Genomic DNA, 13,402 nt, shown 5'->3' with positions numbered 1-13,402 from the left:
CACACACACACACACACAAAACAGTCACAGCTAAGTTGACCTGGACATAATTTTCTTACAATGAACTGTGTGTTATATTGTTTACAGAAACAGGTGGGCATCTGCCGCATACCTTATTCATTAAACTGCTCATCAATGGCTCACGCAATTTCGTTTAAGACGGAGTCTTGCTCTGTTACCCAGGCTGGAGTGCAGCAGCATGATCTCAGCTCACTGCAACCTCTGCCTCCTGGATTCAAGTGATTCTCCCACCCCAGCCTCCCCAGTAGGTAGCTGGAATAATAGGTGCAGGCCACCACGCCTGGCTAATTTTCGTATTTTTAGTAGAGACGGGTTTTTGCCACGTTGGCCAGCCTGGTCTCCTGACCTCAGGTGATCCACCCACCTCGGCCTCCCTAAGTTCTGGGATTCCAGGCGTGAGCCGCTGCGCCCGGCCTCAGGAACTTTTCACTGTACTTTGCAATCTACAAAGTCATGCAGGAGGTGGATTCTGGATTCTGCTGGGGACACAGAGAGCTTGTCACTGCCACTCTCGAGAGGACAAAGCCAGACAAACTGTCACTTCTCGACTTTGCTTCATCCCATCAGAGACCTGAGGTTGCTGGACAACCAACGGAATCTAGGGAGCAACAGGGCCTGAGAGGGGATGGACTGAGCCCTCCCGCCTGTGGGCAGCCGTCGGGCAGCATTGGTAAGGGGAGCTTGGCTGGAACCCCTGAGTCCCGGCGGAGGCCGAGTGTGTGTGGCGAGAGAGGGAAGTCCTGTGGGGACGAGGTGGAGGGCCACCCTCTGCTGGCTTCTCCTTTTGACCCGCATCCGGCCCCCAGCAGGTGCCCACAGGGCTGCCTGGGGATGAGTCCTGACGAAGCCACGCTCCTGTGCAAACGCAAGACGATTTAGGCCTTCCATGGTGCTTTAAGCAAAGAGTGCACAGACCTTAAAGGTGTACTCATTATTTACAGATTCGAATGCCACACCTGTCATTCAATAGGAACCCTGAGCCACACATCTAAACACGGGTTTGATTCAAGATGGAATAAACTGAGTGGGTTTCGGAACAGCCACCCTCGGCCTGGACAGGTGGGAGCTGCAGAGTGTTGCCTCACGGCGCCAGCAGCGACCCAAGACACGAGGGCCTGGGAAGGGGGATGTGTGTGGGGATGGGGTTCAGAGAGGCCGGACCTGTCCTGAGCCACAGAACCAGGGTTCCCTGCACCTCGGTCATCGTCCGTCATTACAGCGCCCTGTCCAGATATAAACTCAGAAAATCTCAGATGCACAAACATTTTGAAGTAAAAGATAGTTTCCAAACCATTACTCAGACCACTCCAGCATGAAATGGAATGAATGAAATGCAATGTGTAATGAAGACAGTCCCCAGTGCACACAGGTCAGCCAAATTTTCTTTGTGATAACGGCCGTCAGGAGTGTGCGATGGACTGTGGGTCTCCCCTGGAGTTGCACACAGAACCCCAAGTCTGGTGGCTGAGGTGTAACCCTGGGATGACCCCAGGACTCCATAGGCCAAACTGCAGGCTTTCTAATTCCTTTTGCCATTGTCCTCAGACCAGGAAATGGAGCTGAACATTCGCAAACCGTCACCCGCAGGGCCACCTGCCCTGCCTGGCTTGCCACAGGTGCTGTTAAGGTGTGCGCTAGCCCAGCAGGTGCCTCCAAACTGTGGCTGCAGGGACCACAGGCGAGACGCAGTCTGTGGCTTCGGAGAGCCAGCAGTGGACCCTGAGGGACCCTTGTCTGCTGGAGCTGAGTCAGTGACGGCACCTCCAGGCAGGCTGCGGAGGGGAGCCGTGAGGGCATCTGGCCCCCGAGCCTGGCCGCCTCCCACGTGCCCTGTTCCAGAGGCGGGAGGTGATCATGGAAAAGCACTGACATCGCACACCTGAACGTTCCCTGGCTCATCTCCTGGCAGGCGTACTCGCCTCCTCCTGGGCTTCCTCTTCTGCTTTCCCCAAAAAGCTTAGATGAAACCAAAGTTTCCTTCTGCAATTTGTCCCTAATACTCCCACTGCACAGAGGCCGAGCACGGCCGTGCCCCTGCCTGCCTCCTGGCACAGCCGTCTCCTATCTCAGGAACCAGCCTGGTTTTCTGGGCTTTTCTGGGAACAAGTCTCTGTCCTTCTCCCTTGTCAATCAGTGCTGCTTAGGAGGAGCGGAGGGGCAGGATCTGCCCCACGCCTATTCCCATGGACTCCTCTCTCTCTGGGAAAGGGCGGGCCCTGGAGTCCGCGGGCAGCACCCAGGGCCCACAGGTAGGGACGTACAGGCCACGCTCTTACCTTCCCTCCTTCCCTCTGTCTCTCTGCTCCAGACTCCAGGCAACCAGGGCCCACGAGGGAGGGACATGTGGCCCCTGACCAGCCGCGAAGCAGGGCCAGCCCAGGAACCACTCGGTAGCCTCCTGGAGCCTGAAATAGCCATTGCTCCAGAGCAGCGAGGGCCGGGGCCTCCACTCAGCCTGCATTTCCGAAGCGGGGGGGGTGGGGCTGTGAGCTTTAGGACGCGGGTTCTGCCAAGTGGGTGAAATGCCGGGGCGCTGGTGCACGTGGTGCTGCAGCTGCTGCCATACTTGGCTCAAAGGCAAGGTGCGGCTCCTTAAGAGAAGTGGCGCCTAGAGTGGACGCCACCACCCGAGGGCCCAGAAGAATGCCCAGCTCTGCCAGGACCCTGCTTCCCCAGGCAGCCTCACGCAACCCTCCCGAGGCCGCCGCCACCCGGCCGGGCACTCGCCCTCCCCACCAGGCGAAAGCAGCAGGGGGCAATGGTTTAGGCAGCAAAACGCTCCCTCCTTGTCACTCCCGCGCTGATGTTAAACACAGCGCAGGCTTGAGACCTTGCTGAGAACGCTACCACCTGTCCTAAACCAACGGCAGGAGGCCCGTCCCACCCCAATTCCAGCCCCCGGGGGTGCAGGCCAGGCTCAGGGCCCCGAGGCGTCCCAGCAGATGCTCAGTGTGACCTGGCAGCAGGAGGGGCTGAAAGCTGACGCTGAGCATGAAGCTGATGACGGGAAACTTGCTGACACCTGAGGACTGGCTTTCTCTTGAGGGCTTTGGGGAATTGAGCCCCAGGAGGGTGGGGACTGCCCGCCCACCACGTGCGTCCTCGGCTTAGCCAGTGCCTGGTATACGGTAGGCGACTGATAAAACCCTATGGGAGGGGAGGAGGGAGGAAGGAGGTTTCTGGTCTACAAGTAGAAAATGAGGTCCCCGCATGACCACGCACCCTGGTCACCCAGCCCTGGGGAGCAGGCCTCTCCCTCCCCGCTGTGATGCGGACGACCGAGGCTCCACGGCCTGTCTTCCTCCATCTCCAATAGACACGGGGCTCGGAGGCAGCCAGGACGGCTTTGCTCTTTGTAAAATGCAGGTGACGGGACACAGAACAGAAGTCCTGCCAGGTCTCCCAGGGCCCAGACCAGGCAATGGCATGACCCCGCCACCCTCCTCCTATGAAGCGAGCCGCTGAAGGGGGCTGAATAGAAGGTCCCACCTGACCACTGCAGCCCAGGACAACCCCTGGCAGGCGTGGCTGCAGGGCCGGGCACCTGGACGCCGCTTGTTGGGCTTTCTCAGCATTCGGAGACCCTGCTGCCCATCAAGAGCGGGTCTCAGGAGATGAATGAGAAGCCACTCTTTCGGGTGTGGACTGAGCACGGAGGGTCCTGGTCTGGAACCCCACACTCAGAGAGTCACATGCTGGACACCAGTGGCCACCACGACGGAGGGCATCTCCAGGAAGAGCTGGCATAGCAGGCTCCCTGCCGTCTGTTGCTGGTGCCTAGGCACGTGTGGTGAACGCAGGGTGGGCAGTTGCTTCAGAAGTGCCTCATGAAGGATGCCAGACTCCCAGTGAGTGGAGGCCACACAGGGCCAGCCCTCCTTCCTGCTCTGGGAGGGAGCGGGAGAGGCCTCCCTGGACCCGTGCTGCTGCCAACGCAGAATCGCCCTGTCCCAGGCCCAGCAGCCACCATGAGGCTCAACATCTCTATCTCCCCCCACAAAAAAACCAGGCCACCTCTGTGGCCCTCCAGGTCAAACGGGACCAACAGGGACCTCACAGGCCACGGGCTCTGGAAGCTCCCCGGTCACACTGCAAGTACAGCTGAATGGCACCCGCGGGTGTGTGGCCACAGGGCAGGCCACGCTCGGGTCCTCCAATCCCACAGATAACTCGCCGAAGACCCGAGGGCAGATGAGAAATGTGCGTCCTTGGAAACGCTGTGGGTGAGGAGGAGGCACAGCCAGTCCCCTGCCACCTGGTCAGCGGCTGAAGCTGAGAGGCTCGGCGTAAGCCAATTACTGGCAGCTGCTCGGGCACGAGGCAGCACAGAGGCGCTCTTTCCCATCACATAATGGGTCCTCCAACATCTTGAGCATCTGTAAAACCGCAGAGCTCGGTCATGAATCCCAAGAAATGACCTGATACCCAGCCTCCGCCCAGGCGCCAGGAATGCCCTGGGAAAGATGGCGAGTCTGGGAAGATGGTCCGCTCGCCAGGACCAGGCTCCCTGTGTACGTGCTCGCGGTGGCACCAGGCTGAGGAAGAATGAGTGGTTGGTCCTGGGGTTTGGGAATCTTGACCAATGGCTGCCCCTCACTGGAACTCCCAGAAGCCCCAAATCCTGGGCCAATTCGCCTCCTAAATTTCACACTTAGGTTCTGTTTGTTTTTTAGAGATGGCATCTCTGTTGTCCAGGCTGGAGTCCAGTGGCACAGTCACAGTTCACTGTAGCCTTGACCTCCTGAGCTCAAGGGATCCTCCCACATCAGCCTTAGGATTCTGTCTTCTGGCTCTGGGTAAAGCTCTTTGTAAACAGTATCCGTCGTCTTTACATAAACTGAGTCTCAGGGAAGACTGGACCGCCTCCTGCCTGCCCCGCCTGCGGTGACCCTCCCAGCCCTTAGAAATGGAAGCGCATTAATCGGATCTATAGAAGACAAAGCTTCCAGATCAGAGAGAAGCAGCTCCTGCCAAGTGTGCACCAAGAAAAACAAACACAATCTGGAGCGGACGCTCAGGAGAGCCACGGTCTCCTCCGAGGAAGCACCCCGTTCCCCGGCTCTAGAAAATAAAGTCAGCAACCAGACTTGGGGTTTTTGGGTTCCCCCAGCTGCCCCCTGCACCACATGGTACCATCATCACACACTCCACAAACAGAGGCTGACATGCGTCCTGTGCCCTTCGACCCTCTGCAGCAATGGGAAGGGCGACATCGGTGTCCTGTTTTGCCCATGAGAACTAGAGGCCCGGAGCGCAAACACCTGTCACTCCAGTGGAGACGCAGCGGGGCTGGGACGGAGTCTCTGAGATCCTCGGCCAGCGTGATCTGCGACGCCTGTGATTCCCAGCCTCTGTGGGGAGAGCTGGCAGGGACTCTGGTCAAGGGCGGCCAGGAAATCGCCCACGATCGCCATAAACCAGCACACCAGGCAATGAGTGTGACAGAGCAGCGCCGCTTTGACGGCAGCTATGCATTTCCTGCTCGGGGCGCAGATCGCCACGCATATCAGACACCCCCACAGCACCTGCCTCGGGGGCAGAGGGAGTCTGTGCCCATGCATCAGCTGCTCGTCCTTCCCAGGACACGCCGGCACCTACAAATGCCCCCAGACGGTACGAAATCCCTGAGCTCCTTCAGGAATGTTCCAAACAAAAAACCCTTTGCAGAAGGATGGGAGAGCCACCCAAGGACCCCAGGAGGGATCTGAACAAGCTCCTGCCGCCCCTCACTTCCCTACCTCCCAGGAGGTCCCCCGCAAAGGGCTTGGCAGAGTCTGCTGACATGCGGAGAACGGGTCCAGAGCTGGAAGAGGAGGGGAGCACACAGCAAAGCCCCCGGGACTGCCCAAGCCCCCGGCCCCACGCACCAGTAGAAGTAATAGGCCAAAGCCACCGCCAGCAGGGCCACGCAGATCCCCGAGAAGAGGCAGGCCGGGTAGCTGATCAGCATCTTCGGCCCCAGGTCCCGCGCTGCCTGAAGCCGGCGAGAAGGAGCCTGCGGGGAGCAGGTGTCAGCTTGGCCGGAGGGTGAGGAGCCAAGCTCAAGCGGAGGGATTAGGACCCGGCCTGAGCTGCCCTGGCCTGGCAGGGGCCGAGGCTACCCAAAGCATCTGCTCAGCAGGAAGTGGGTGCCGGGCACTCCCAGGTGCCACCTGCGTGGCGAGTACTGTCCTTCCAGCCACAGGGACCGACTCAAGGGACCCCAGGAGTGTGCTGAAGCAGGACATACACACGGGTCCCTCCTCCTGAGCACGGCTTCGGGCTCTGCCGTCGGGGCACCGGCTAATCCAATAAGCAGCTTTCAGCCGGGAGCGGCTCGCTGTAAACAGGCAGTCACAGGGCCGGCCAGGACGCAGGTCAGCGAGCCCCACCCCAGCATGGACCCCCGGGACCAGGGACCTGACAGTGTCCATGTCTTCCTCCCCACAACACCAGTGTGGCCAGGGGCTAGGTTGTGGGTGAGTCGGTGAGGAAGAGCCTGTGCTTGGCCTGAGAGGCCCCCAGGTGACAGGCAAACATCCCGCATGTGGGGCGTGGCCACAGGCTCAGCACAGAGGAAACACCCTGCCTGCCGGACAGGACAGCGTCCACCACATTGGCTCCAAACCGCAGCCACAGTGACTGAACAGTGGCTCCCATGTTCGGGGCCCCCACACTGGGAGAGCCGCGGGGTGAGGCGCCTCTTATCCTCCAGGAAGTCAGGCTCTGTCCCTTCACGTCTCTCCCGCCTGAAACCTCTGAATCTGAAATGAAGGCGTTCAAAGGCTAAACTAGGGAGACAAGAGCAAAGGACCCGGGGACAGAGCATCGCCCTGTGAACCGTCCTGGGGCGCGGGAGGGCCTTGACAACACACAGGGATGGGGATGGGTGTTCTAAGGGAGCGCCGCAGACGCCCGGCTGATGCATTCACACTCAGGGTCACAGGGCCGCAGTGGGATACACTGACAGTCACTGCCCACGCGTCTGCCATGGCACCAGACACAAGAAGCCCTGTCCCCAGCAGAGGTGGCCCGGGACACTCCCCCAGCCTGGCCACAGGCCCGTCCCAGCCCTGGTGCGGCCCCTTCATGCTGTGTGGGAAGCTGTGGACTGAGAGGTGGGAACTGCCCGGCTCAGCCCTTACTTCTGTGAAGCTGGAGGAGAGCGCGTGATTGGGCAGCTGCAGGCTCCCCAGGCCTCGGGGAGCCCCTCCTTCCCGCTCACAGGGCTTCAGGTGACCGCAGCCCTGGCCGACATTCTGACCCCATGTGACTCCATGTGACACCCAGAACCGCCCGCTAAGCCACTCCTGGATTCCTGACCCTTAGCAGCTGTGTGAGATAATAGCTGTCTGTCGTTTTCATTCTAAGTTTGTAGGTAACTCACATAGCAATAGATAAGAAACACGGTGAGGCAACCAGGCAGACCAGCATTTACTGGAATCATTGTATGACCATGTATAGGGCTGAGTTAGCGTCTGAACAAAACAGATTTGCAGGCTGGGCGCCGTGGCTCACATGTGTAATCCCAGCACTTGGGAGGCTGAGGCGGGCGGGTCACCTGAGGTCAGGAGTTTGAGACCAGCCTGGCCAACATGGTGAAACCCCACCTCTATTACAAATACAAAAAAGTTAGCACACCTGTAATCCCAGCTACTGGGGAGTCTGAGGCAGGAGAATTGCTTGTGCCCTCGAGACAGAGGCTGTAGTGAGCACCCCAGCCTGGGTGACATGAGTAAGGCTCTGTCTCAAAAAAAAAATTTTGCAGATTCAAGAATTTTGACTTCTGATCCTCGGTACCTTCTATCCCAACGAGCCGTGTGAACTAACTTAGTTCTCCAGTGTGAAATGCTCACCATGGAACCAAGACATTCATTTAATCCTGAGAGCAGCTCAAGAAACCCAAGAGAATGTGTGTGTGAGAGAGAGGGAAAGTGGGGGAGAGAGGAGACACGCAGCCCTCCCGTCGGACGACAGCGAGCTGAGCTGCCTCCTCCTCCCTCTGCAGCGAGGACCCGCACTTCCTGGTCTCACGCTCTGCACAGCCGTCCTGAAATATGCAAATGCTACTGGCTGCCCGCACAACCTCTGCCTGGCACCTCTCCTACCCAGACCCTGCTCGAGGTACAGAAGGCTGTGGCTGTGCCGAAGTCATCTGGCTTCACGGGATGCGTCCCAGTGGCTGCCTTGGTAGTTAATGAGACAGAGGAGTCTTTCAGAGCTTCCAGAAAGGTGTTAGTCCCTGACAAAAGGCTGCAGAAAGAAATTTCCCTTTTCCTGTCCAGGCATGGTGGCTCACGCCTGTAATCCCAGCACCTTCAGAGGCAGGAGGATTAGCTGAACACAGGAGTTCAAGGCTGCAGTGAACCACGATCGCACCACTGCCCTTAAGCCTTAGTGACAGAGGGAGACCCTGTCTTCAGAAAAACAAAACAAAACACTAAACTCCCTTTTCCTGACATCAGACTTCTCTGTATGAAGACGTGATGGCTGGTGCAGAGGCAGCCATGGTGTCACCTCAAGGAGACAGGCCGTGGTGGAAAGCAAAAGGGAGGGTGGCCAAGATGAGGAACGGATAAAGCCAGCGGCCTTGAGTACCTCCGCCAAGCCAAGCAAAGGCCAGCGTGGAGGAGCTGACACCCGGGGCCTCCCGCCTAGGGTCAGCTCAAGGCAGATTCTGCTCCTTTCAGCTCGTTCCGCCAGCGTCCCATCCTGTGGGCCTTTGGGACTCACATGTGTCTAGGGACCAACTTGTTATCTCCATGCTTTGCATTTCCCAAAACACAAATGCCATGCATGGGTACCCCGGTGCCAAGAGCAAGCCTGAGTTTTCTGCAGGGCCATGGAAGCCACAGGGTCAGCCTGCCCACCCAGGAGTGCCAGCCCCACTCAGGTTTGCATGTGGGGTGTTCTTCTATCATAAAGCAAACACGGCTACGATTCAGAGTGGTAGGTGAATGGGGAATTCCTTTTAAAAGCAAAACCAAAGATTTCTATTAGAGAAAAATACTTGGGGGTACCAGTACCCCAGGGACCCACAGCCTCCTCTAAAATGTCGCTTTTTTTTTTAAGAAAGAAAAAAGCTTGCTCACATCATGATGATTTTAACAAATTTTGGGCAAGGAAACAGCACAGTTGCAAATCCCCAGGGAAGCCCTTTTTGCTGAGGCACAGGGGCCTGAGAGTTGCTCTGGGCGGAGCTGACGCGGGAGAGCCAGGCTGGCGCCAGGCACGGCTCCACTCAGAAGCACCAGGCCTCTGCAGCTCCATCCAAGAGGCTGCGGTCGAGAAAAGGAAAGGACGTCTTGTTTTTGCTGAGGCATCTGAAGGCCAAGCTCTCTGTGAAGTCTCTGTGGGCAGCAGTCAGGTGAGCGATGGGGCAGAGCTCGCTCACAAGTGTGTCTTTGAACACAGGCATTACCAGAATGCCACCCAATTCTCACTGTGTCATCCTCTGCTGGAGAAATCCCTGCACATTAGGAGGCACTGACACTCCCGGCTTTGATTCCCAGGCCGTTCTTCCGGAGGGAGGCGCTGTGGCCGGTGCCTGGCAGGCAGAGGCACTGACTGAGGAAGAGCACTCACCGAGGACAGGGTCCTCTCTGAGATAGATGAAGGCTGCAGGTGCGCCCACAGGAAAGTCCACAGCCCCCCGGACGCAATGCCGTGCTTGCCACTGCTGAGAGAGGCTCAGGAACCTGGCTGGGGTTGGAGGCCCGGCGCCAGTCTGGCGTGACGTCGGCCACAGTGGGCCGGGGCCGCACTCTCCTCCTCTCTCCGCTTTCGCTCCAGTCCTGGCCTCTTTGGACTGCAGAGCTGGGGTGACCTCTCGGCCTTGGCTTCCCCTCTGTGAAGTGAGCAGGTTGCCCCCAGGGGTGCCTGAACTGCAGCTGTTGGGGCCAGGGCCGGGGCCACAGCATGGGAGCGTTCCGTGGGAGCCAGGAGCGGAGCCTAGAGCTGGCTTAGGAATGGCTGGCCAGGCTCCGCTACTGCTCTACACGCTGGCTTCTGACTTGAGCCCCCATCAGGGAAAAAGCTGGCGTGATGTGCGCTCAGCGCACTTGTCCCAGGCCCCCGCCCCGGCTGAGGCTTCTCCACTCCTTCATCTCCAGAGTAGCTGAGCGCTGCAGGCCGGAGCACGAGCTCCTTGCAATGAGGAAGCCGGGTTGTCCTTCCTGCCCCACAGCCTTTCTCATAAGGAAAGAAAAATCCCTTCCTGGGAGAGTTGTTCTCTTTCCAGGTCTGAATAACAAACTCCCCAAATGCCAGGTGGACACAGAACCCTGGAGCCCTGAGGCCCCAGAACCCTGCTATCCACTGAGCGGCCAGCATCTGTGGCCAGGCCTGAGGCCTCCCTGAGCTCCGTGGAGGCAGCACCCAGGACCAGGTGCAGAGGCCCCTGCAGGCCACTCCTGGACTTGACCTCTAAGGCCACGTCTCCCTGGAAAAAGAGTCTGCGGGGACACTAGGGCCTGTGCTGGCCCTGCCCTCCTCCTGAATGGCTTCATGCATGCCAGGGCCAGGCGCTGGGGGGCAATCCCAGCTGGGGACCCCGCAGACGCAGGCCACGGCGCGGTCAGGCCCTGGCTCAGCCTCCCTGGGGGTGGGAGGGAGGTGGGCCCTAGGTACTGCTACTGGGGAGCGCTGCCTCTTGGGGGTGCCAGCTTTTATACTTGCTTTTGTGGGGTATCCTGAGCCTGCCTCCTGCTCCCTCACCACTCAAGGCCACCACACACTGATGCCCATGCAGCAAAGCGTGCTAGCACACACAGCACTCTGGTGGCTTTTCTCAGTTCTCCAGAACAGGCAGGTGTTCCCTACTGCTTCCTCATGCTCTCAGCTGAGAAGCCCCTCTGTCCGGCCGCCGCATCGGTTCTGTGGGTGGCATGTGAGTGGCATGTGAGAGTGATGTGGGTGGCATGGGTGGTGAGCAGCACGAGGGTAATGTGTGGGTGGCGTGGGTGGCATGTGAGTGGGACGTGAGTGGTGTGGGTAGCGTGTGAGTGGTGTGCATGGCATGTGAGTGGTGTGGGTGGCGTGTGAGTGGTGTTGAGTGGTGTGGGTGGCGTGTGAGTGGTGTGCATGGCGTGTGAGTGGTGTGGGTGGCATGTGAGTGGTGTGCATGGCGTGTGAGTGGTGAGGATGGCGTGTGAGTGGGGTGAGTGGTGTGCATGGCGTGTGAGTGGTGTGCATGGCGTGTGAGTGGTGAGGATGGCGTGTGAGTGGGGTGAGTGGTGTGCATGGCGTGTGAGTGGTGTGCATGGCATGTGAGTGGTGTGCATGGCGTGTGAGTGGTGTGCATGGCATGTGAGTGGTGTGTATGACGTGTGAGTGGTGTGCATGGCATGTGAGTGGTGTGGGTGGCGTGTGACTGGTGTGCATGGCGTGTGAGTGGTGTGGGTGGCGTGTGAGTGGTGTGAGGTGTGAGTGGTGTGAGTGGTGAGGATGGCGTGTGAGTGGTGTGAGTGGTGTGGGTGGCGTGTGAGTGGTGTGCATGGCATGTGAGTGGTGTGGGTGGCGTGTGAGTGGTGTGCATGGCATGTGAGTGGTGTGAATGGTGTGAGTGGTGTGCATGGCATGTGAGTGGTGTGAGTGGTGTGGGTGGCGTGTGAGTGGTGTGCATGGCATGTGAGTGGTGTGAGTGGTGTGGGTGGCATGTGAGTGGTGTGCATGGCGTGTGAGTGGTGTGGGTGGCATGTGAGTGGTGTGAGTGGTGAGGATGGCGTGTGAGTGAGGTAAGTGGTGTGCATGGCATGTGAGTGGTGTGAGTGGTGTGGGTGGCGTGTGAGTGGTGTGCATGGCGTGTCAGTGGTGTGGATGGCGTGTGAGTGGTGTGCGTGGCATGTGAGTGGTGTGAGTGATATGCATGGCGTGTGAGTGGTGTGAGTGGTGTGCGTGGCATGTGAGTGGTGTGAGTGGTGTGGGTGGCATGTGAGTGGTGTGAGTGGTGAGGATGGTGTGTGAGTGGTGGGAGTGGTGTGCATGGCGTGTGAGTGGCATGTGAGAGTGTTGTGAGTGGCATGTGGGTGGCATGGGTGGTGAGCAGCACGAGGGTAATGTGTGGGTGGCGTGGGTGGCATGTGAGTGGCATGGATGGCGTGAGTGGCATGTGAGTGGGACGTGAGTTGTGTGGGTAGCGTGTGAGTGGTGTGAGTGGTGTGCATGGTGTGTGAGTGGTGTGCATGACGTGTGAGTGGTGTGGGTGGCGTGTGAGTGGCATGCATGGCATGTGAGTGGTGTGGGTGGTGTGGGTGGCGTGTGAGTGGTGTGAGTGGTGTGGGTGGTGTGTGAGTGGTGTGAGTGGTGTGGGTGGCGTGTGAGTGGTGTGCATGGCATGTGAGTGGTGTGAGTGGTGTGCATGGTGTGTGAATGGTGTGCATGGCGTGTGAGTGGTGTGGGTGGCATGTGAGTGGTGTGCATGGCATGTGAGTGGTGTGAGTGGTGTGGGTGGCATGTGAGTTGTGTGATGTGATGTGGGCAGTGAGTGTGGCTTGCTCTGTGCTGTGGCTTCTCCACCACAGGCACGTGGCCTCCTGATGCTCCCACACCTACCTGAATGTCGCCCGGCTCACGACCATGGCTTGATCCTGCCCCTCTGCAGGCTCCCCCTGTCCCCTCCTCTTCCCCACCGCCGCAAATGTCCTTGTCTTACTTCCGGTTAACCCGCAGGGCCTAAGGAAACAGTTCTTTTCTTCCGGGGCCTCTCCCCTCTCTGACACCTAAGGCACGGTGACTGTGTAACATCCTAGTGGAGGGCCAGCCTCCTGACTCTACCAGTGAGGTTGCACTGCCACGCAGGCCAGGGCCAGGCAGCTGAAGGCCTGGGGACTTGTGGAGCTTCTGTGGCCTCTTATGAAGTCGCCATCCCTGAGCATGGGCACAGCAAAGGAAGGCGAGGCCTGGAGGCCCCTCCCACCGCCCTTGGGATGGGGGGACAGGCACACTGTGGTGAGAGGGCTGGCATGTGGGAGCTGGTGCTGGGGGTGCTGGCGTGCGGGAGCTGGTGCTGGGGGACTGGCGTGCGGGAGCTGGCGCTGGGGGGATGGCGTGTGGGAGCTGGCGCTGCAGGGGCTGGTGTGGGAACGCTGTCCTCTGGCTCCGACAGCTGGTGCTTGGGCCTGCACTTGGATAGAGGCTGCCAGGGCCTCTGGGCATCTGGCATGGGGCGTCCTCTCCTGAACCCCCCTCGTCCTTCCCACGCGCTGCCCCTCCCACACCCACTGCTACTTGCTGAAACTACTGGAGTCCAACCCCAGTGCCAAGCGCTTCCGAGCTGTGCCTCAGTTTCCCCAACCATAAAGAGAGAATAACAACACACCAACGCCAGCAGGCTGTGGAGAGCCAAAGACCAGCGGGGCGCACCCAGAACAATGCCGGCCACGGAGAATGGCAAGAGGCAGCC

At 59.2% G+C, this 13,402-nt stretch overlaps 1 protein-coding gene across 2 annotated transcripts in view; it reads right to left on the bottom strand.

The window, feature by feature from the left end:
- The window catches only part of AGPAT3 (1-acylglycerol-3-phosphate O-acyltransferase 3), an 82,253-nt gene that overhangs the window by 40,862 nt on the left and 27,989 nt on the right, over positions 1-13,402 (bottom strand). Inside the window, exon 1 of one of the 2 annotated variants that reach the window (XM_064380207.1) lies at positions 5,889-6,276. The exons of the other annotated variant lie outside the window; for it this stretch is intronic. The gene's annotated coding sequence lies outside the window, so the exon portion shown is untranslated. Of the gene's footprint in view, positions 1-5,888; positions 6,277-13,402 lie in introns of those variants that run through there. 2 annotated transcript variants of the gene reach the window in all.

Source organism: Aotus nancymaae, unplaced genomic scaffold (assembly GCF_030222135.1).
Source record: "Aotus nancymaae isolate 86718 unplaced genomic scaffold, 86718_ANA_hifiasm-v0.15.2.pri h1tg000022l_1, whole genome shotgun sequence".
NCBI lineage: Eukaryota > Metazoa > Chordata > Mammalia > Primates > Aotidae > Aotus > Aotus nancymaae.
Note: the sequence above shows the minus strand (reverse complement) of the source record. Positions and strands in the feature narration are given on the sequence as shown.